The following is a 25,079-nucleotide window of genomic DNA, read 5'->3' as shown; positions in this document are numbered from 1 at the left end:
CAGCAGTAGCTATAGTAGTATAAAAAGTGTTAAAGTTAATAGGCCTGAAATTTCAGTTAGGCTTGGAACATGTGGTAAATTGTTGCCCTATGGAGAAGAGCCCATAAAATGCTGGTGGGAGGGAGGAAAGAGAGAGTGAATACTCTACTTCCCCTTATCATGTTGGGTTTCCATGCCATTTTAACCACTCAATCTCTCTCTCAAGAACTCTCCAATTTGGCTGCCAGCACGCTAGGATGGTCACCATTATTGCACCTCTACAGGCATGGATCACTCACTTCAAGCATATAAATAAATCCATCTCTTCAATTGTGCTGAAGCTTGTTGTACAATTGGAGTCACCTCAGGCAGATAATTATGAGGTAAAACAAATGAATACTTAGGAGGAAATGAAATGATCAGAGATTTTCAACATGATTTGGTGATGGAGAGGTCATATCATTTCAGATTGAAGATTTTTTGGAGAAGAAGAAATAGAAATTATTGATATGCAGTAATTTGGGTTTACACAGGCTTCCAGAAAATCATTTGATAAAGTGACATAAGATATTTATTTTAAATAAGAGGGCCATTAGCATAAAGGAAAACACAGCAGCATGGGTTGTGATGGGTGAAAGACAGACAGCAAGATTTAGTAGTAAACAAATGTTTCTCAGACTGATGGTAGGTAGGAAGAGGCCCCATAGATTAGTAATAGGATCAGTTTTGTTCTCCATAGTTGATTCCTCTATAGCTTTGCACATATGAGTCAGGAGAAATGCTAAATTATGCAATCTGAAGTTGAGTGGGAGAAACGCAACATTTGCATGCTTTAGGAAAGAGTTTCATTATATACATCGCCCTTGCTCTTGTTACAAGTTACTCATGGGAATACTATAATTAAATTGTAATATTGGAACTGGGCAGGTGAACCATCAGCCATCCTTGGAGTCTTGTGAATTAAATAAATATTGGAGCCAAAATAAATTTAAAAAAATAAAAGGTGACAGGAATTAAATAAATGAAATAGGTCAGAGATTAAATAAGAGAAACTGGGGACATAATTAAGTATCAAGGCCAGGAATTAAATAAATAATGGGAGCCTCAGGCAATTGCACACCCCATTAGCAATAACAGATAATTTGTTTATGGAATGTTGGCAATGTAACATTAACCATCCCTACCACGGATTCAAATAAGGAAATGGCAGAGGCCAGGATCTTACATTCGCCATGCGGGCAGGCGCCTAGCACAGCAGAACGTAAAATGACGTGTGATAACATCAGACGTGCGTCTTGACATCATCACAAACTCGCGCAATATTTCATTTGGTGGGCATGCGCTGGAGTCAAGATGAAATTTCCTAAAGATAATATTAAGTAAATAAAACATTTATTTTGAAAATAAAAACATGTCCCACCTCATGTGACAGTCACATGAGATGGGAGATGTTTCATGAAATTTTTATTGCATTTATTAATTTTTTTAAAAAATGTTTCAATCGCCCTGAGGCAGCTGTGCTGAAGCGTTCTTTTGCGCACGAGCAAATTGCGCACTAGACCCGACTCTCCCTCCTCCCCCCCACCTGCACAGATAGTGTCCAGCGCTACCACTCGCGCTCCATGCAGAACTGGCTTCAACTGGACCGCCCACATGAAATTGCAGTGCGGAGCTGATTGCGGGCGGTGGTCAGCTCGCTGGCCACCCCCGCCAAGCCCGTCTGACGAATGTAAAATTCTGGCCAGAGATATTGAACAAATATTTTGTATCATGGTAGAAGACACAACAGCATCTCAATAATAGTAGGAAATCAAGGGGGAAAAGGGAGGAACTTAAAACAATTACCAATAATGAAAAGAATACTAGGAGAACTAATGAGACTAAAGGCTGACAAGCCCCCGGACCTGATGGGCTGCATCCAAGGATCTTAAAGGAAGTGGCTGCAGAGAAAGAAGATGTCTTGGTTGTAATCTTCCAAAATTCCCTAGATTCTGGATCCGTGCAGATCGGTAACTACAAATTAACACTCCTATTCAAGAAAGAAGGGGGGCAGAAAGCAGGGAAGTATAGGCCAGTTGCCCAACATCTGTTATTGGAAAAAGCTGGGATCCATTACTAAGGAAGTAGCAGCAAGACATAGAAGACCATAATAAAACTGTGTTGACTCTGCTTGATTGTACAAAAGGGAAATCATGTTACATCCTCAAGGAACAAGCAGGGTGGACAAAGGGGAACCAGTAGAGAGTATATTTGGATTTCCAACAGGCATTCAATAAAGGTGCCATGTAAAAGGTTACTGAACAAAATAAGAGCCCATGGTATTGGGATAATATATTAGCATTGAGGATTGGCTAACTAACATGAAATGGGGTATTGGGATAAATGGGTCATTTTCAGGTTGAGAAAGTGTAACTGGAGGGTGCAACAGGGATCAGTGCTGGGCTTCAATTATCAACGATCTATTCATGACTTGGATAAAAAGGTGCCAAGTTTGTTATAGCCAAACTTACTGACAGTACTAAAATAGGTGGGAAAGCAAGCTGTGATGAAGACCTAAAGGGCACAATCTTATACCCTTTAAAAATAATCGTGCTCTGACCCTTTCAGTTCCCATTATTAACTTGAAAACTTTGATCAAATCATGATTTCCTAACCAGAATAACTAATTTGCCTCAGTTCCATGAGGAATTTTATTAAATGCTTTCTGAAAGTTGAAACATCCATAGACAATCCCTATCCATTATTTCCATCACCTCTTCAAAATTTCAGGTTCACCAGGCATAGCCTGCCCCTTTACAAATTCATACTGGCTCTCTCCAATCAGCTGAATACTTGCAAGATATTCAGTCCCTCTACAGAAAATGATACACAGAGTAATTTCCAAAACAAAAATAGATGTTAACTTGACTGGTCTATAATTTCTTGGTTTGCCTCTCACCTTTCTGAAATAACTGGTATGCACAATTTCTAACCTAAAGGATCAGTTCCCAAACAGACAGAACTTTGGAAGATTATATTTAGGACATCTGCAATGTTCTCATCCAGTTTCTTTAGCACCTTAGGATGGAAACCTTTTGGAGATTTGTCAGTCATCAGTACTATCTCCATTACTGTTATTTTTCTGTTAATGTTGGTGAATACCCCATTCCCAATTCAATGGTAGTTTCCCTGGAATGTCTAGCATGCTATTGCCTTTCTCTACTGTAAACCTTGACACCAAGCAATTATTCACATGTCTGCTATTTCCTTATTTTCAGTGCCAATATCAGCTTTCTACATTCTCCTGACCATCCTCCTTTTGCTAATGTTCGTATAAAAATGATTCGGATATTCCTTGCAAGTTTCCTTTCATTCTCCATATGGAATTTGAACACCAAGCCTCACGCCGTCCTGACTTGGAACTACATCACCATTTCTTCATCATCACTGGGTCAAAATCCTGGAACTCCCTTCTTAATACCACTGAGTATACCTTCACATGGACTGCAGCAATTGAAGAAATCAACTCATTAACTTTGAGGGCAATTAGGTATAGGCAATAAATGCTAGTCTTATCAGCAATGCTCACATTCAATGAATGATTTTTAAAAATGACAGCTTGCTTCTACCACTAACATTGTCCACCTCTGCCCCTAGCTGAGTCCATCTACTGCTGAAACGTTCATCAATGCCTTTGTCATCACCTGCCTCAACTATTCCAACACTCTCCTGCCTAGTCTCCCATCCTTCGTAAATTACAGCTGATCAAAAACTCAGCTGTATGTATCTTATCAGTAGGACAGGTCTTACTGTCTCAACATCTCTATAGACAGCAATCTGTATTGGATGTCCGTTCCCCAGCACTTCAAACTTAAAATTCTCATCCATTTGTTTAAAACCCTGTATGGTTACATTCTTCACTATTTTTATAATCGCTGATGTCCCAAAACTTGACTGATCTAATTTTGTCCATCCGCCAGCTTTCAACATTAATAGTTGTGATGCTTTCAGTCACCTAGGTCCTGTATTCTGGAACAATAGCATAGTGATAATGTTACTAGACTAATAAAGCAGAGGCCCAGAATAATGCTTGGAGACACGAGTTCAAATCCCACCACAACAGCTGGTGGAAGTTAAATTCAATCCTCCTTCAACATTACCTTCCAAGAATAATCACACAAGAATACCACTACCGGCAAGTTCTCCCCCAAGCCTGATCTGGAAACGTATTGCCGTTCCTTCGCTGTCGCAGGGTCAAAATCCTGAACTTCCACCCTAACAGCACTGTAGATGTACCTACACCACATGTAGCACAACACTTCAAGGTGGTTAAACAACATTTTCTCAAGGCAGTTACAATGGACAATAAATGCTGGCATTGCTAGCCATGCTCACATCTCAAGAATAAATAAAAAATGCCACCTCCCTCTACTCCTTTAGGATGCTGCTTAAAATCACCACTTTATTGAAGAATTTGGTAATTCCTCCTACTAGTTTCTCCTTTGGGTTCTCATCCATATTTTTAAAAATATGCCTTTGTGAAAAGCACTGGATATGGGCTTCGCTGGCTGGACCGGCATTTATTGCCCATCCCTAGTCGCCCTTGAGAAGATGGTGGTGAGCTGCCTTCTCAAGCCACTGCAGTCCTTGTGGTGTAGGTACACCCACACAGTGCTGTTAGTGAGGGAGTTCCAGGATTTTGACCCAGCGACAGTGAAGGAACGTCGTTAAATTTCCAAGTCAGGATGGTGAGTTGATACATGTTGTTGTTGTTGGACCAGATACAAGGCTCTATTATTTTAGATTTTATTCAGATATGCTCCACCAATTAAATCTCCCTCGTCCAGGCTCAGCAAGGATGAAAAAAAACGAGTCAATTAGCACACATTTGTGATATTCCTGGCAACACAAGCCTCATGTGCATTACAAGCCTTTCTTGTTACAACTCTTATTTAAAGTATTCTCAGCAGACATATGGGAAGACAGAAGACACTGGACGACTTATATTTTGTGTTGCTGGAGGGATTTAGGAAAAGTGAAAGCCTACTTCTGCAGAAAACACCTGCGAGTTGAGTAATGACTTTGGATACTACAAGCTGATTGATGTATACAGTTGCTATGACAAGAGATCTAAAGCACAGGAGACAAGTGCAACAGCTGCCTTCACCAGCACTGCAGGGCACTATTGGTGTAAGCTCAAAAATCCAATTCTTAACTTGTCACAAACGTCATACAATACTTTTTTAAAAAATCAAATATAAACCTCCAAACAGTGGACATTGGACCAACTAACATAAGAAATTAGATCTGTAAAACCTGGCAAATGGTTACACAATTTTAGAAGGGCACTAGCCATTTCATTAATGGTAATGGAAAATAAGTATAAAATAGTCACAATTTTAGATTCTGTCATGATAGCTCTATGTGTTCCAACACAGAGCTGACTAAATAGTTACCAAAACCCAAATGAACTCAGCTTTCAACCTGCACTGAAACACACAATTAATTTGATGCATATTGTTGCAAAAATCTAAAGTAGTTCATAATTAAAGGCCCATAACTTCTGACCGCTAGAGGATCGCACCCCCCTCCTCCCCACCCTAGCCCCTCCAAAAAGCCCCCACATAAAGGCTGCAAGGGAATTGCCTGGGATCATTCACTGGGAACCATCCAATACCCTGCAGGAAAGGTTAAATTAAAACTACTTAACTCCTGGGTAACTATAGTACTAACATCCTGCAACACTCCACTGGACATCCCTCCCCCATCCCCCACTAACCACCTCAACACCCTGACCCATCCTACCCCTCCCACTGACGATCCGGCACCCCCCCAACCCCCAACAACCATCTGACCCCCCACCCCCTCCCCTCCATCCTACACACACTTTCTCCATGGCTTCTTAAAGTGGCTGGACCTTACCTATTTTTGAGGCAGCTGGGGCTGTTAAAAATGGGGCATTGCTTCCTTTTCTCCAACTCTGTTGCACTCAACTGAGGGCCTTGGGAACCCACTGCACTACCCTTTTCTGATGCAGCCCGAGTCAGAAGGTCAGGCTTGAAAAGTGCAGTTGCACTTTAGTGTAAATAAAAAGAAGTGGAGTTGCAATCCAACGGTGATTGCCATTCCTCAGAAATTCTAGCCCCATATGTTTTAAAGGAGCTTGGGCCGTTGCCATGGAGACTGAGTCAGGGTGGAGCCTTGGTTAGAAGGTCCTTTTGTTTAATTTATCTGAATTTGTTTGCTGACAGAAGCAGGCAGTTCAGTTTGGGGAACAAAGGCAGTTGTAGGTTTGCTGAAGATTGCATCTCACCAGGTTGGGAGAGCCAACAGGAAGTAATGGTTAGTTAGGACTGCATTTCAAGTAGAGAAAACATCAACTTAATTGTTCACTGGATGAAATGTGGGTGGGGCTCTCAGTTTGATCTTGAGAGGGAAAAGCAGCTTGATGATTGATGCTAGCTTGCAGCTAGTGGAAGAAAACTACAGTGGTCCTCACAGGGCCTTGTGGGAGAAAGCCATCAGCAGAGTTAGCTTGGGAACTATGGGAAGGCTAGTGGATCATCTGACAACACAAACAAGGAGCTGCGGGATCCACAATCATGAGGTTGGTAAAGAAAAAAGTAGGAGGGCCCTGGTATCAACAATTTACTAAGGACATTGTGCAAAGAGGAATAAGTCTCGTTAATAATTGCCATAATTTTTTTTCCCCAAAGATGCATAATTTAAAAGGGAAGAGTAATGTGTTTAGATCATAACTCCAAGTGTCCTACCAGCAGAATACATTCAGTATAAAATACATTTTTTTTATATTTCTGATAAATTAGACAAAAATCAAGACTTTTCCATAGGGAACAATATTGATGCCAATTCTAAGTTACAGAAGAATTTGAGTTATAGAAAGGAACAAGGTCAGGATTAAAAAAAAAAGTTTGTTCGGCCTACCCTTCTCCACCTCTTTCTGTCAGTCACCCATTCTTCTTTCAGTTTCACTGCATTTATCTCTCTCACCCCCACATCCTTCCAACTGGTCTTAGGCCTTCCTCTTCTCCTTCTTCCTGGCAGTTCCATCTCCATCACTCATCTCACTACAGGTCCTTTCTCTCTCTACAACAGAAGACCATACTATTTCAATCTTGGCTACTTCCCTCAATAATTCTGAATCTTCACTGACCCCCTGATGTACTGGTTCCTTGTCGTCTTCATTTCTCTACACATCCATCTCAGCATCCACATCTCAATCGTATCCAGTCGTCGTTTCTCTCTGCTTGATGTTGCCCAAGTTTCTGTACTATATACAAGGCCAGTCTCACAACCCTCTTGGAGATTATTGCTGGAACTGAAAAGGAACACTTTGCTATCGCATTACACTCCACAGCACTTCTTCCAATTACTCCAACCAGAGCTAATCCGTTGGTTAATTTCCATTCCCATACCCCTATCTTCTGTCACATGCCCTGCTTTAAACTGAAAGGTCAGAAGGATCATGACCCCAGGTACTTGAAGCTGCTCACTTTCTCCAGGTCTTCACCCACAATCTTTACACCTTCACTCTGATCGTCTTCCCTTGTCTCAAACTAATAGCACATATACAGTCTGTTGTCTATGGGTCTTCATGCTCTTGTCTTCCAGTGCTTTTCTCCAGTTCTCCAGATACGCAATCATTTTCTCATCATCCCCACCACATAGCTCAATGTCATCTGCAAACATCCTTGACCATGGCTCTTCCAGTCTCACTTGCTCAGTTGGAACATCTATGACAATCAGGAAGAGGAAGTGACTCAGTGCCAATCCTAAGTGCAATGCAACTTTGACTTTGAAACCCTCATTCTCCCACACCCTGCTTCTTACTCTTCGCCTGGCACTCCTTGTACATGTCCTGTAATAGTTGTATATATTCTCAGGAACTTTATGAATTCTAGCACATCTTCAGACTTTCTTTCAAGGCACCTGGCCATAAGCCTTATCTAGATCAATGAGTGCGGTATTCATACTTGTATGCTCATGTGTGCATATTTAATTCTTTTGAAGGCAGACCAACCAAACGCCAAATAAGAATTGTCAAACTGTTTTATTTCATAGTGAGTTAACATAAGGATGAACAGTTATAATCAGATTAAATTAGTTCAATCAGTGCAACTTCTCTTTGCATTCTAATAAATATGCTACATTTTCTCATATCAGCGAATTGAATTTCTCCAAATAAACAAAATAACTAATCCCCTGCATTCTACTAGTCTTGCAGTTTTCCTTTAGACCTTGAAACTTTTGATTGACCTGTCAGTGTGGCTCTTGGTGTTTTTATTAAATCACTCCATAGCTCAAATGGATAAGGGCCTTCCTAACACAATGGCTACAGAGTGTTGATGATTGCTGAAAATTGTTTATTATTTAGCTATCGGAAAGCAATATCAAAGCTCAACTCCCTAGCAGCTTAGCCACCCATGCGTTCTAAATTAATGAATACGCCATGTTTTACAATGCAGTATTTAAAAGCAATTATTTTCCCCAAAATTGTTTTGCAATATGAGTCAAAAAATCTGACATACAAATAAATGTTATTAGCTTTTATGTGGGGTGCGAGAAAAGTCTAAGTGTAGACAAAAATTTCAATTTCTTTAACTGAGACTTTGAATAGCTTTCACAGCTTAGAAACAAGGACAGATATGTATATAATAGTTATTTTATTAAGAAACAGGTGAGCATTTAAATTTACACCCTATCATATTTCCTTTTAAAGGGATTGATACAATTTCTATTCAATACATATGCTTGTTCATTGTTTTTTAGTAATTTAAGCTAAACAGTAGCCTGATATGATCTTCATAACTTATTGTTGAAGACTGGAGATAGATCTTGTGGAAGCAGATAAATAATTCCATTGTTTGAAAAAGAACTGACAGAAGAGAATTTTCTATTAGAGTACATCACTTCATCTAGATTGCAAGGCTAGTAGAGACACTGTGGAAGCACAGGGATTTGAGGCTTATTTAGGAAAGTGATTGAAAACACTAGAGCCTGGGAAAAAAAACTACCAAAAATATCTAAAAGGTGGGTAAAATTCTGTAGTCCTTTTTTTGAGGCACAGGGATCAATAGTCACCCATAACTGGCCCCATTCAGGCAGCCAGCTCAAAAACTTTGTGCAGCCTCTTTATTTGACTAATTGCAGCATACAGCTAAGCATGACTCATGCTGCTGGCCAGCTGAATGCTCAATGGGGGCCTAACTGAATCTGTGGCTAGTGAGCGTTCCAGCTCAGATTCAGCTCTTAAAGGCAGACTGCCCCTCTTAAGAGAAGAGATTCACTGAATGAAAGGAACCTACTGCTGACTTCCAGTACTGCAATTGGCAAAGAAAATGGGGCATAAGAGCAGACAGGAGGCTCCAGGTTTACAGATGCAATGTTGGAAGTCTTAGTCATGGAAGTCAACAGAAGCAGAGCAGCCACGGTTCCACAGTTGGGGGAAAGAGGTGCAGGAGGCCATCAAGGAGCACCCTCCAAAGGGAATGGAGCAGCGAGCCAGGAAGATCAGTGCAAATAATCTGGCACAGAGGACTTTAGAGCAATGTCAGAAAAAGGTAAAGACCCCACATGGGTGTTCAAGGTGATTGAATGCATCTTCACATGACATCCCCCACTCATCACACCACCAACCTCATGCTGCTCAGTAAATCATATGCCATGACTCACTCATCCCTAGCACTCAGGATTCACCCTTTACATTCAGTTAATCCACCACACACATACCAGTGATGCCAGCCTCACTCCCATCTCTCGCTGCCAGCCACACATTGGCATTCTTCCTTTTCTCTCAGGAGAAAAGATGGTACAAAATAGAGGGGAATAAAGCAGAAGCAACAGGGGATGCCTACAAGACCTGAGCCCTATGGAGAAGATGGTGTTCCAGATCATGTGTCCAACTGTGACTGGCATCACCGAGAACAAAGAGGAGAATGTTCCTGCCTTATGCCCCATCCAAGCTCCTACCTCACTCTCATCCTACCATTTGGCATGTAGTGCAAGTGGCAGAGGTGTAACCAAGGACCCTCTGCTTTCCATCCCACCCCACCCCACTTCACCTTCCATGGCCCCAACCTTACCCTTCTGATTTTAGATAGCCATGAACTGCTTTCTGCCCAGTCAGCCTCAGGAGGAACAGAGCAAGCAACAACACACAACTAATGAAGCACTGTCACTTAATCAGAGACTCTCAGCCACCAGCTCAGATACTGGCACTGTGCAAACTCTAGAAGCTAGTATAGAATCAAGGTTAGCATGTAGTGAGTCACACAATAGGGTGGGCTGCAGCAACGCTGGGACAAAGTATACATGTATGCAAGCTCCCCAGAGGTAGAGGTTATTAGATGATTTCTGCTGCAAGGAACTAAGATGAGGACTTTGATGAGGCAGCCTACAAGTCAATGTTGATAACTTGCGCACAGCAATTCCTCATTGGCAGGCCTGCCAGACAACCTCCTTTGACAATCACGAAGCATGCAGGGGTCCAGTTCCAATGTGGCACAAAGGTATTACAAAGAGCTTGGAGTCCATCCTTTCCACCATGGAAGTGGTGGACATCACTATATCAACACTTGTGGACCCAGGCTTGGTGCAATCTCGGGTGGTCACTGTCTCCGCTTTCTTTGTAGCGAAGGTGGAAGCATTCCAAAAGGTATTGCAGTGAAAACGCAAATGGAGGTCATGAGATCCATGCTTGCTGCAATAGGCTCAGACTGCTGCAGTCATGGCTGTGGAATTCAATGCTCAAAAAGGGATATTTAAGCTCACAGCAATCCTAAAACCCAAACTTCAACAGATTACAAGGAGTGGTGAAATTATGCCTTGTGGGAGCAGTCTATAACACCAAGCATGAACCTGCAGCTCTCTCAGGGTGATTTCATGCTCCCAGCACTATAACTCTGCCGGTGCCCTTGCTATTGCCTCTCAGCCAGCCAGCACAGACTGCTGCCGCACATGAGGTGGTGCAGTCTGAAGCCAATCCTTCAAGGCCCAGAGCTGCTCAAGGGTATCCTCCATGTCCATCTCCCCCCAGTGAAAATCAGAAATCTTCCAATAGCCACTGGGTAGTATTGTGTAGGAGTACTGAACAGGCAAAGACATGCACAAGACAGGCACTCAGGGAATGTGCATGGTTGAATAGTTCATTTTTGGTTGTATAAATGATGTACCATTGGTTGAAAATGTTAGGGAAAGGTTACTAGTGGTAGCATTTATTGCAGGAACTTGGCCAAAGAGGATGCTGCAATATCATTTTAAGAGAATATGCAAATGAGGATGTGCACATGTCTTCAAGGAACCAGGATGTAAAGCAGCATATGAGCAGTCAGTGTTGTTGGAGTTGCAGCTGTTGCTGTGAGTAACAGTGGTTGATGAATAAAAACAAAGTTACCTGGAAAAACTCAGCAGGTCTGGCAGCATCGGCGGAGAAGAAAAGAGTTGACGTTTCGAGTCCTCATGACCCTTCGACAGAACTTGAGTTCGAGTCCAAGAAAGAGTTGAAATATAAGCTGGTTTAAGGTGTGTGTGTGGGGGGCAGAGAAAGAGAGAGAGAGAGAGAGAGAGAGAGAGAGAGAGGTGGAGTGGGGGTGTGGTTGTAGGGACAAACAAGCAGTGATAGAAGCAGATCATCAAATGATGAATCCCTGGAATACACTGGTTTATTGAGCTATCCTGTCATGAGTATATATTAGTTGTAGTCTTCAAATAAGTCAAATCTACTTATAGTTTCCCAATCGTGTGTGTGTGTGTGTGTGTGTGTGTGTGTGTGTGTGTGTGTGTGTGATTGATTGGTGAGTTTGTGATGCCATGGTGATGCCATGTCCCATATGGATGGTAAGGTGGGGAATGGTGTAGCTACCCTGGTGGAGGAATATTTCCCTGAACAGAAGCAAGGTCTGAGCATTTTTGGACAGTTCATTAAGAGCAGAGTCCTGACCTGGTGACAATGATTTTGCCATAATGGTAATGTTTCAAAAGACACCTCAGACTGCCATGAACCTGTAGACATGCCCCAGTGTGTACTGGAGTGCTCCCTATTGAGAACAAGTGTTGCTCTTGCAATAGTCTGCTCCCTGGAGCTTTTCATGGCTTTCATTATATGCTCGAAAGGTCGGGTGGCAGGGTGCGAGGGCTGGGGTGGGTGCCGTAGTCATCAGTCAAGTGTAGTTGAAGTACTCCAGCCACCTTGTGGTTCTTCTTGGAGATGGGAACAACAGATTGCCTCAGGATGTAGGCATTGTGACAAAATGGCCACTATACCGGTAACATCGTCGTGTGCATGGTCACACACCAACTGCACATTTGAGGGAATGGTAGCCCTTGGGGTTCCTATACCTCCCCCGAGCGGGGATGGCTCCTGCACTATTGGAATCCAACTGCACCAATAAAGCCACACGCTTTCATCCTCTTTCTCCTTACTAAGACAAAACAATATTAACTCACCTCTCTTTACACATAGGGCCTCTTCCACCTCCCAAATGCAGCAGCAGCATACTGTGAGAGCTGTTCCATGCTCAGATGTCTGCCCCTGTCATAAACCACCCCCACACCTTTCTTAAAAGTGTAAAAAAACTATAAACCATAGGAGAGTGGTTCAAGTGATGAAAATGTTTCCTAAAAAGCTTTTCTTCATTATATTGTAAAAAGGATAGCTTTATGATGGAAACACTTTCCTTAATTAAAAAAGTCCACCTTTTCGCCTACTGGCAGCACCCACCTCACCTTGGAGAGAGTCTGCAGTCCTCCTGAAGGAGATGGCAGAGTATGTGTCTACATCTTTGTTAAATCTGAATTGCCTGAGGCATTGCTCCTGGGTGAGGTGGTGGTATGAATATTGCTCTCTAAAAGCTCATCATGGGTAGGATCTTCTGTGCAGAACAACCCTCCACCCCAACTACAGTCTTCAGAGCTTCTCTTTTCTGCTCCATTTCTCAATCATGTTGCAGAGACACAAACTACAGCCTCTGTACCTGCCTCAGACTTGGTGTCGACAGGTGACTAAATACTCTTCCATTACTGAATGAATGCACCAGCTCACAAACAGAGCTCCAAAATCAAGTCAGGGTATGACCAGAAGCTTTGCCAGAACAGAAGTAAGTCAAAAGCACCTCACCTGCTAGCTGGCCCTTTAAATAGTGTTAGTGATGGGCTTCCTCATGTGGCTGAACACATGTAAAGCAGTCAGTAATTCACACAGATGTTCACTGGGCCTGCACAGTCAAAGTTTTGAAAACCTGCATTAAATCAACCAGAATTGCTGATTTGATGTTACCATTGGACCCCTCCTGAAGCCTCCAGCACATGCATAGGGTGCCTGCATCCTTCCTGGCCATGTGGGCCATGCCAGCAGTGCAGCATCTGTCATTTTCAATCCTTGGGATTCTCATAGTGCCAGCAACAGCAGTGCTATGAAAGCCCAATTTCACAAACAAGCAATTTATTTAGAGAAAAATAGTCAAATTTAACTTGCTGAGTGTGAAAAGCCACACTGTATATAATGTATGCAGTATATTTCTTTCGTATGTCTATCAATGATTTGCATAGTTACAGGAATACAAGTCAGATAGAATCACCGAAAGGTTACAAACACAAAGGAGGCCATTCAGCCCATTGTGCCTGTGTCAGCCCACTGCAGGACCAACTCACCAAGACTTACTCCCCTTCCTTTTTTCTGTAGCCTTGAAAATTCTCTCTTCAGTTAATGATCCAATTCTCTTTTGAAAGCCACAATTGTATTTGCCTTCACCACATTCTCATACAGTGCATTCCAGATTCTAACTCGTCGCAGCGTAAAAGATTTTTCTTCATGTCGCTGTTGCTTCTTTTATTAATCACCTTAAATCAGTGTCCTCTGGTTTTCGATCCTTCCACCAATAGGAACAGTTTTTTCCCTATCTATTCTATCCAGGCCCCTCATGATTTTGAATACCTCTATGTTTAGGCGTTTACGTTGTACATATTAGGCCAATTCTCCACTTATATTCATTTGGTAGTACAGAACTTGAGTATTGCTGACAAAAATATACTTTTTTTGTTGAAGCTTTACTCTTGCACTTATCAGGACAATTCGCAAGAAAATACCAATTTCAGCAATATTCAAATTCTCCACTTGCAGTTGGGAAGTGCCACTCTTAGAGGCAAACTGTAGAAAGCTTAATTTAAAATAGAAAAATGCTGATCCCTTATGTTTACAGTTTCTTACAATGTAGTGTCCATTGGTATCACAGAATATACCCTAGGCTGGAATTTTCTGCCCTACCCCCTGGCAAATTTGGTGATGGTGAAGGGTGAGGGGGAAATCGTTTAGTCAGAAGCCCCTGATTGGCCAGTATCTCCCAGCAGCTGGTGCTTCAGCTCAAGGGATCCTTGATCCAGCGGGAAGGCCCGCTGTTGGCCTGTCAAGTGCCTGACTTGCACAATATGGTGGGCCTTCCCTGAAAGAGACAAAGTGGGGCTCCCGCTGGCTCGCCAGTCAGTGGCCTAGTTTTGCATGACTTCGATAAGAATGTGGCCTTAGTCTGCTCTGGTGTCTGCCACTCTCTCACACAATTCCTGACTCTTCCTTAGAAGAAAAGTATGAAAAACACTGTAAACAATTGGAGAGACTGAGTTATGGAAATCTTTAAAAAAAATTTTTTTCATTATACTGAACGAAGAATAGTTTTCTGAGGCAAGTACTTCACCCAACTTAAAACTTCCCACTGTGACCATATGTTGTCTACTGTGAAAGAAATATTGGAAAATAGTTCTGGTAAGTAAAAATTAAACGGAAAAACAAAACTGCTAAGCAAGAAGGGTGGTGGACAAGCCAGAATTAAAAAAGGAAGGAAAGGAGACAAAAAAGATTGCGCCACCTTTTGATGTATAACGAGGCAGGGGGTTTAACAGCTCATCTAAAAGATGGCACCTCCAACAAATCAGCACTAACTTAATGTCTTATCCTAGATCTTGAATTGAAGTCATGGTACAGAACTTGAAATCTCACTGATCCATAAGTCAGCATGTACTTATAACTGTAACAGAGCTAAGACTTCACACTATATTAAAATTTTAAAATGACTGAAGCCATGTTTGGCCATGACCTTCAAACAATAAGAGCTATTTGGCAGCATCTCAGACACTTGTGTCTCATTATCTCTGAAGGGACGCTAACAGCCTCTGTGGACTGCAGGGATCAAATTCAAAAGGGAAGTATACAGAGGCCATGTTCAATTCATATATTAAGCTTGGCCAACCGGAGCCAAGTAATCTGCCAGGACAAAGGAGCCTGCCATCTTCCTTTCAAATACTTAACGGTTGGAATATTAACAATCTCAGAAACCCAGACAAAGGAATATACATCCTTTGCCAAAGTCAAAGTTGGAGAGGTGGGAGTCATGTGACATGACCCTTCTAGCTGGGAGAACCAGTGTGGCTGTCGTGCAAGGCAATCTGCCATTTTCCATATGCCAAGCAGCAGCTCAGAAAATGGGTTCTATCCAGGTTTGAATGCCTGGTTCCCATCTACACTGTTTTTACTAGAACCTCTGATTTTCTATACTATTACCTACAAGACTAATTCATCTCAGTGTGCTTGTCTCATCATGGAAGTCATCTCTACTGGAAAAGTGAATTATCCAGCATCAGTTTTCAACCTGACGATTTCTCTAAAGGAGTATATCATTGGACTTCGATTCTGGACTCACATGAAACATTAATTATTTGCTCTGTAGTCTTTGCCCTGTACATCTTTGTTTTTCTATCCCTCTATGTATAAATGCACAGAGGCACTATGTAGCGACACCCCCTCCCGCATTTTGGGTGTGCGCGAATAAACTAATCCTCTGAGCTCACCCTTGAGTTTGCTGCGGAGTTATTATAAGAAATTGGATTACACTAAAACTGAGAGGTTAGGAAACACTCCAGCATTTATAAAGAAGGGAGTCAAAAACAAAATGCCTTTCTGTTTAAGGATAGGTAGAGAGAGGAGAAACCAGGGCTATTTAAACTAAACCCCCTCCTGTCTATAACAATAATATATGAACTAAAATTCATAATTTAAAGATCGGAGCAAGAATAATTTTGAAACAAAAACATAAAAGATGAGAAATAAATGGTATGATTGGGAACAAACTTGGCTGAATTATTTTTCAGTAGTTTAACAGAGAAAACTATTGGAAATAAAAAAAAAACACTTTGCCTCAACTGTGATATCTGCTGTAACAGAATAATTGAGTAGGCATATGAGGGGCTTTTTCTTCTTAGATTACTCTACTTCTTAAAAAGGTAAAAAAGAATGTAGGCTGCACAACATTTTAAAAGATCAACATGCTGCATCATGGACATTAAATGGTGAGAATGAAGAAGTAACACACAATAAAAGAAAATTGGTTCGAAAAAATTCAACCCCAGGTCATGCTTATTCACTTTCTACTATCATCTTCAGGGTAGCATTTGAGATCATCTGGGAGAGATATCCTGCTTGGCAAAAATAGTTTTGCGAATTGGTCCTTTCTTTGGCTACTGTAAAATTAATCCCAAGATTGCAGTGTGTTGACATTCCTCATTTTAAACCAATTGTCCAGGAATGAAAGTACTGTAATATTACATGTATCACACATAAATTGTGAGAAATTTGATTATTTCTCCCCCACCCTGTCTTTGAAACTCAAGATCAAACATTAACTCTAATAATAAAAGTTTATTTGAGCCCACAGATGCATTAATATCTATTATTATGTGCTTCTCCGAGATGCAACGGAATAAGTCACAGTACTACAGGCTTTTAAATCATGTCATTTGAACACTGAAGCCAGACGTCCATCAACACCAAAACAATATGTAGAAAGGCAAATCTACAAACAGTAAATAAATGTGTGTTCAACAATGAGAAGGATATCAGTGCTATGAAATAGAAGACTCCTCACACTTTGTCGTCAGCATCAACAATTACTCACAAATGCAAAGTAAAACTCTCCATGCTGTACAATATGCTGCCTCAAGGTTGTAGGTTGTACCACATTTTCAAAATAATATTCTCTATGTTACTTCCCAACTCAGCCAGCCATTCTCTAAGCTACCTGGAGTTTAAGAAATTAGTGTCATTGGGAGCAATTTTGTGTTATCAGTCCACATTCATTAGCAACCAAGTTGAAAAAAAACCCAAATTAATTTCACATAACATCTCATAGCAGATAGGAGTTTTCAACCCTTCAGCCCAGGTTGGATTTGAATTTCAGTGCCAGAGATGAAAAGGCAATGCATTGGATCACAGCCCTAATGCATTAATTTGTTTAACTCAAATTTTGAAGGGTGCTCCTTATGATAATTTTAACTTCCAAACATCTTACACTCTATATTATATGCAACATATTCCTAACATTCATTTTTTAATTTGCTCTTGGGATCTGGGCACCTGGATGCATTTATAGCAATCCTTCATTGTCCCAGGAATGTAGTGGTGGACCTTCTATAGTGATCCAACAACAAGTTACTATTTTACACAGTTGTGTTGAGCCCTCAATTTCAATTCTAGCACCATAACGTCGTTATCTCTAATTACCTGACATAAACCAGTATTATTATAATTTACATTTACCGGCATTAGATAGGTCAAGTATGGATTCCAAAATACTTTTTTTAAATTACATTTATTTCAGTTTTGTTAAGAGGCAAGACAATACTCAAATGCATTCCGGGCTAGGCATTAGGGTGAGACAGTCAGTCAGTGATTCCCTCCTGCACTGCTGCTTGCCTATATTTACAAGTTAATTGCATCAGCAATTCACTCAGATTTAAATGCATATGGAATTTGCAATGAATGTCAGGCACTATAGTGTTGTTATATAAGCCAAACTATTTAATATGCAAGTTACGTGTCAAAATTAGACAAAGCCAAGAGCCAAGGGGCTTCTGTTGACATTCTTCAAACTGAATAATAAACTTGAATAACATAATTACTTACCTAGTGGTGATATTTCTTTTGATCTTGTGTGTTGTATTCTACCTTGGATACCCAGAAGGATGATTGAACAGATGTGAGGTTTCCCTGTTTGAGAGTTCAGCATTCAACTCTTTCCGTTTCTCTATTTGGCAATCAGAGTTCATCCAGTAAGAGGGAACACTGTCTCACCGACACACAAAGGAGTCTATCCTCCAAAAACCTTGGTTATCAGGCTTCATAAGAAATGCATTCAAAGAACATATAAAATCAAATGAATTCACAATAGTTCATATAAGTATTTGTGCTAAAAGAATCTTGTTTTTTTAAACTCTTGTGTAATTATAATTGCTATGAATAAATGATTTTAAAATTATGTGCATAGACTGACAGCCACCATTTTGTCTTATTTTGTTGTGCGCAGCCTATTCATTTAATGTACAATCCGTTTTTTTTTTGCATCATCACTTAAACAGGTCAACTTGTGCTCACCTGCATGGGAACTTGGGGTTGCTGCATGTCCACACAGGTTAGAAGGTACATTGCTGATCATATAGTGCTTTCCATTTTTTACAATAGAAAATAATACATACTTGAGGAAAGCAAAATAGTGCAGATGTTGGAAATCTGAAATAAAAAAACTTGCTGGAAAAACTCAGGTCTGGCAGCATCTGTGGAGCGAGAAACAGAGTTAATGGGCAGAACTTTCTGCCCGTCGGGTGGGGCGGACCCAACCCAATCTCTGGCGGGCGAGGAGCCGATGCCTGCCGCCATTTTACACAGGTGGGCCAATTAAGGCCCGCCCAGTGTGACGTCTGGTGGGAAGCACTATGCGCTTCCTGTGCATGGTGGGGGGGGGGGGGGGAAAGAGAGAATTCCCCAAAAGCGAGAGTGCGCTCTATTGCGCATGCGCACAAAAGAGCGCACATCTCCCTGAGGCTAAGTGCTGCCTCAGGGAGATAGCTGACACTTTTAAAAAGATTAATAGAAATTAAAACAAAATCCTTAACATGTCCCCCTCATGTGACAATGTCACATGGGATGGGACATGTTCATAAATTACAGTAAAACTTTATTAAACTGTTTAAAATCCTGCATGAAACCTCATCCCGCTGATGGATGAGGTTTCATGTTTTTTTCTATTGCCCACCGGAGCTCCTGGTCTGCCCGCCAACCTTAAGGTTGGACGGGCAGGTCCTTTAATTGTTTAAATGATCCTGTCAATAGCCTCAATTGGCCATTGACAAGTCGGCGAGCGCACAGCTGATTTTGCTGTGCCCCCCGCCTTCCTGAAAATTTAAATGGGGTGGGATGACGTTGGGGGATTCCCCCTGACGTCATCCCGCATCATTTTACAAGACGGCGAGCGGGCCCCACCCCCGCTCACCAACGGCAAAATTCTGCCCAATGTTGAGTCTGTCCAACTCTTCTTCAGAGCTTTGCAGAAGTCATACGACTCAATGTTAACTCTGTTTCTCTCTCCACAGATGCTGCCAGACCTGCTGAGTTTTTCCAGCATTTTTGTTTTTATTACATACTTAAGGAGGGACATACTTGCTTTGGAAGCAGCTCAGAGAAGGTACATTAGGCTGATTCCTGGGATCAGGCCTTTGTCTTATGAGAAAAGGTTGAGCAGGTTGGGCCTATATTCATTGGAGTTTAGAAGAATGAGAGGTGATCTTATTGAAACTTAAGATTTTGAGGGGCTTAACAGATGCTGAGAGGATGTTTGCTCTCGTGGGGGAAACTAGAATTAGAGGGCCCAGTTTAAAAATAAGTGGTCTTTTATTTAAGATAGAGGTGAAGAGGAATTTCTTCTCCCAGAGGGTTGTTATTGTTTGGAATTCTCTTGAATGTATTCAAAGCAGAGTTAAGTAGATTTGTGATTGACAAGGGAATTAAGGGTTATGGATGGCAAGTAGGAAAGTGGAGTTAAAGCCACAATCAGATCAACCATGGTCTTACTGAATTGAAGAGCGGGCTCAAGGGGCTGAATGGCATACTCCTGCTCCAATTTCTTATGTTCCCAGTAGAAAATTGGATTGACCATCTGTGAATTCTCTAGTGTAAAATATTATGGTAAAAGGGCTATTGTTAATCTTCTGGCACACAACTTTCATTAACAGCACACAAAAAATGCAGGTTTGGATCATGAACCACAGGTCTATTTAAAATAAATATATTGCTGCAAATATCAGTAAGCAAACTGTAGCCATATATAATCATAGTATCATAAAATGATACAGCAACAGGCTATTCAGTCCATTCTGCCTGTGCTTGCTCTTTGAAAGAGCTATCCGATTAGTGGCACACTGGTTCTGTCTCCAGAGCCCTGTATTCCCCACTCCCCCGCCCTGCTACCTTACAATACATATCCAATTTCCTTTGCAAGTTACTCTAGAATCTGGATCTGCCAGTGGTTTAGGCAATGCCATATAGATCACAACAACGCATTGCATAAGACAACATTTTCTCATGTCACCTATCACCTTATGTCTGTTCTCTGGCTACTGACTTTGCTGTCATTGAAACTAGTTTCTCCTTATTTAATAAATGAAACCATCCATAATTTTGAACACCTTTATCAAATCTCGTTAACTTTCTCTGAATGAACCAGTTGTTCTCTTTTCCAATCATGATATGACAGCTTGCAGCCAGCTTTTCATTATCAGACTTTTAAAACTACCATATCCATATCCTAAATTTCAGGGTTTTTTGTTGTTCACTGTTTTTGCCAATTCAAAAGGGGTTATACACTGATAAGCATCAGCCACCCTTGCATACAAAGGATATTGCTGAATGTATTCCTCACATTCTTAGGAAGCTGGAGGACGATGTTTTCTACAGCTATCAGCAGGGGCAGGTGCAGTTGCATTGGAAAAGAGCATAGCAGACCAGTGAATGCCCAAAGAAATATGTGTAGATTACGCCAGTTTTTTGAACATAAATGCGCACCAATGTATTAATTGTTGATTTTTTTTGTGTGTTTATGCAGGGATGTAATTACAGAACTTTATCAACTTCTGTAACCAGATCTCCAAACTTCTTATACAACTAGAATGACTGTGGCCTAAGGTAAGTAACATCCATCTTGATTTCTATGCCAGAGTATTTTCAGGACAGGTGACAGACCAGCCAGTACACAGTGCAGTGCTGCATACATCAAATAAATTATTCATTGTTAGCCAGGGCCAAGGAGCTATCATTTTCCTTATGGAGGACCATGATCAATAGTCAAAGACTATTACTTTTCCAGAATGACTAGCTTCCCAAAAATGCTAATTTCATTGTTGCACCACACTACATCATATAGACTCCTGTGTAAATGCAAATACAAAGGGATTCTACTCTATCAATGTGCATTTTTTACATTACCACCAGAATTACATCGTGGTAGTTACCAGATAGTTAAGCAGTTGCCAATATTTATTTATTGTACCAGCCTATGGTTCAATTATTTCAAGGTAGTTCCACCCAAGGTTGATGGTTTCTGAGCAACATGGGATACTGTCTTGAGCCATGATGACAACAATGCCGACTTTAAAAAAAAAATGCAACTGGATCTTAAACTATCTGTAAGCAAGACTTAACAGTTCACATTACATTTTTGTGATTCACTAATTCTACCACAGAGCTCCAGAGGAGATTCCCTCAGGGTTAAAGATTACAATCCTCCTTCACATCACCCAAGCATTACTTTCAATGCTACCTCTGAAATGAAGCACTGCTCTCTCATTCCAGAACATTCTCATTCAACAGAACAAAATCTCACAAATACCTATCTAAAGGAGCTCTACCTGAACTTATAAGTTGTTGCCCCACAATTCTCAGTCCCACCATTTAGTCTTCACTCTCACAGCACATGCCCAAATCTGTGCTGGAAACTTATGCTTTATGTACGTAATACATCAGAAAACCCCCAAGAGGTCCTCTCTTCTTACCCACAATGTGGAAGGTGCCTGTGCCATTCTGCACTTGATCTGCCTTAGGAAGTTTCTGAAGATCAGGTGGTAGGACAAAATACCAGATACTAAGGTGCTCACCCATGCTGGAATGCCAGGCATCCACACCATATCGAGATAGTCACAACTGTGTTAGGCTGGTCTTGTAGCCAGAATGCCTGGCACTCGCTTACCAAAGCGAACCTTCTATAGAGTTAGAGCCTGTAGTGCACTCTCATGGTGCTCAAAGGAAGTTCTACAATGACACGCGAAGGCTTCACCTCGGAATTTTGATAGCAACTTCGAGTCCTGAAAAAGCTCGCCCAGGATTGCTACACCTGATGCAACCAAATAAAAAAAGTACAGCCTCCTTGAAAAGCAAGCACATTATCAGAAGCAGAGAGAAAATGCAAGCAGAGGAATCCTCTGAAAACTTGTCCAAAACTCAATCATCTGTGATATCCTGTCCTATTTGCAGCAGGACCTTCTGCGCACAGATCGGCCTTAGCGGTTACCTACATAGCCAGTGGAACCCTAGCAAATATTGCAGATGAAGAACTTATTCATCTTCATTTTGAAGGGTGAACAAGATCCCTAACAGACCTTTGGTGCTGTAAATTTCTAGTTGTGATAGGATGCAAGAGCAAAAGGCAATTCTGTTAAAAGGCCATTATTCCATACCATATAAAGGTGGAAACTTAAATTTTTGCTTAGCAGATGTCTGAAAAGAATTGCTTTACAACAGGTAGGTCTCATGTGACTAATATCTTAGATACTAATCTTCAGTTCTAGTAAGGATGCATAACATTTTGATGGTGCACAAAGATCATATATTTTGTCCCAAAAATATGCACATAATCCCAATTAGCTCTTGCAAGAACCTGAAAAAAAATTCAGGTTTCCGAAAATGGTAGTTTTTCTTGCGGATGGATTCCAGTTATTTCATCTTAGTTTTGTTCTATTGGCATTTTGCCCAAGTAGTATTTGTGTATCATTCTGTTTGTAAATAAATCTTGACTAGTTGTTGGTGAAATGAACCAACAGCGTGATTCTTTGCATCATCCAATCTATGTAATAGGCACCCAACAGATTTATCAGTGAGCAATTTACCCCAAGATTAATTGTTAGGCTGCAACCACACTAATTCAGTGATGCAAGATGTAAATGGTGTACATTTTCAGTAATACACAGAAGCAGTTTTCCTATCAAGCCATTCAAATGTGAATTAAGTGTTGGAGAAAGCCTAAACACCAGTGCCATTTTGCTGGGTGCGCATGAAGGGTGGATTCCCTCCCAGATAGATTTATTAAAAACTTCAAACTGGGAAAACCACATTTCAGTAAAAAGCTCAAGTGAATACAACTGTTTGTTAAATTATTCTGGTACTTGCATTTTAATGATGGTTTGAACTGTTGTACTTATCTTTCAGAGCAGGATGAGTTAGCCTGGTAAAGATTCTGGGAGACAGAAGAATCAGCTAGCCAGGAGGAAGGTAGAACATATGCATGTGTTAGGCCATAGTAACTCATGAGCAGGCAAATCAATGCAGGAAAAGGGAGAAGGCAAATGATAGAGTGAAGAGATAACATATGCACACCATTGAATGAGGGGAGGCAGGAGGAGCCGAGAAAGCCCAGGTTACAGGGAAATTGTGAAATAAAGTACCAAGTGCCAGATATTTTGAATCCTGAAGTACGGTGCAGTCATAGAATGTCCATTAACAACAGTACTTTCTGAGAACCCTCAGCATTGGGGCAAAAAGTACACAGAGGTAACACATATTCTGAAAAATCTTTTGCATATAAAGAGGATTAATTGCAGAGGAGCAAGATGATGAGGCAGCAAGGCATGAAGTGCATGCACGAGGAAGGGTATAAAACCAAAAAGTAGTAATTGATCTGAAACCCTAACTCTGTTCCTGTTCCTCTTCACAGATGCTGCAAAATTTGTTCAGCATTTCCAGCAATTTCTGTTTTTTTATTTCTCTGGGGTGGGTGCAAGAGTGAGGGAGCAAGCACGTGTGAGAATAAAAAAAATAGCGGGGTTGCAGTGCAAAAGGATGTGTAGGAGAGGGAACTTGCATCCCTAGGAAATCATGAAAGATTTGCAGGGAAAGCAAAAGTCGAAAGAAAAAGATGCAAGTGCAACATATAAAAGGCCGCTCGAGAAATAAGAGAGAGGAAAAAGACAAATGAAGAAAAAAGTGTAAGAGATGCAGAATCCATGGGCTGGATTTTACAGCTCCCTGCCTAGCATTTTCAGACGCCGGGTTGAGCGGGGGGGGGGGACATTAAATAGGGCAGGCAGCTAGTCCGCCGCCTAACCGATCGTCCCCGGCCTGGTCCCCATAATATGAAGCTAGGTAAGGCGCCCATTAGCTCTCCTACACTTTGGCCTGTTGAGGCCTTTATGTAGCCAATTATTGCCCAGTTAAGACTCTCAATTACCTCCACTGCCATAGTATACTGGGCAGTGGCAGGCTGTCGAGAATGAGAACTCCATTTGTTCAACAAATTTGTTGAAAAGTTTGGAAGGGGGTACATAATTTGGGGGTGCCCTAAGCTCATTGGGGACACTCCCCCTAGATGTTACTCCCTCTTTGCGCCTCCCCACCTTGCTTCCAAAACCAACGCCTCCCCCCACCTCAACCTGCTCTATAGGTTCACCGATCTCTCCACAGCCAAAACACCACACTTACCTCTCTCTGGTGGTGGCCATGTCCTCTTCATCCTGGGGCCCGCCTGCAGTCCCAGCAGCACCCACTTCTGAGATTGCTAGAACTACTGGTCAGTCAGTTGATTGCACTCTCCCTGCCCCCTCCACCCGGCCTCCTGCCGCCTGTCCAACACCACCCCACCAATCCCCTCAACTCTTGTGCTTGTACACCGGGTGAAGGCTAGTGTTGCAATGGGTTGAAGGCATTCTCTTGTACCAAGGACGCTCTGCATTGCTCGAACTGAACATCTGGTATCCACTCTGCATGTATGAAGACACTGGACCTCGTATACTCGTCTCCATTTGATTCGGTTCGTTCGACCTTTCCCATGATAAATATACGATATGACAACCTCTGCAGAATGGAACTGCGGCACTTCTCACCAATCATTCCTTATTTTTCCTCCCCACTTCGGTTTCCTCTGCCGGGCAGTAATTGTGCTTTCCCGATGGACAGTTACAAGGGAAGTGAGGAGGCCCGCTTTCTCACTCTTTTAACTACAGAACAAATTGCTATTAGACTT

The 25,079-nt window shown here is 41.5% G+C and overlaps 1 protein-coding gene across 1 annotated transcript in view; it reads right to left on the bottom strand.

Moving 5' to 3' along the window:
* The window catches only part of LOC121281438 (glutamate receptor ionotropic, delta-2-like), a 448,441-nt gene that overhangs the window by 421,730 nt on the left and 1,632 nt on the right, over window positions 1–25,079 (bottom strand). The window lies entirely within an intron of this gene.

Source organism: Carcharodon carcharias, chromosome 8 (genome assembly GCF_017639515.1).
Source record: "Carcharodon carcharias isolate sCarCar2 chromosome 8, sCarCar2.pri, whole genome shotgun sequence".
Lineage (NCBI taxonomy): Eukaryota > Metazoa > Chordata > Chondrichthyes > Lamniformes > Lamnidae > Carcharodon > Carcharodon carcharias.
Note: the sequence above shows the minus strand (reverse complement) of the source record. Positions and strands in the feature narration are given on the sequence as shown.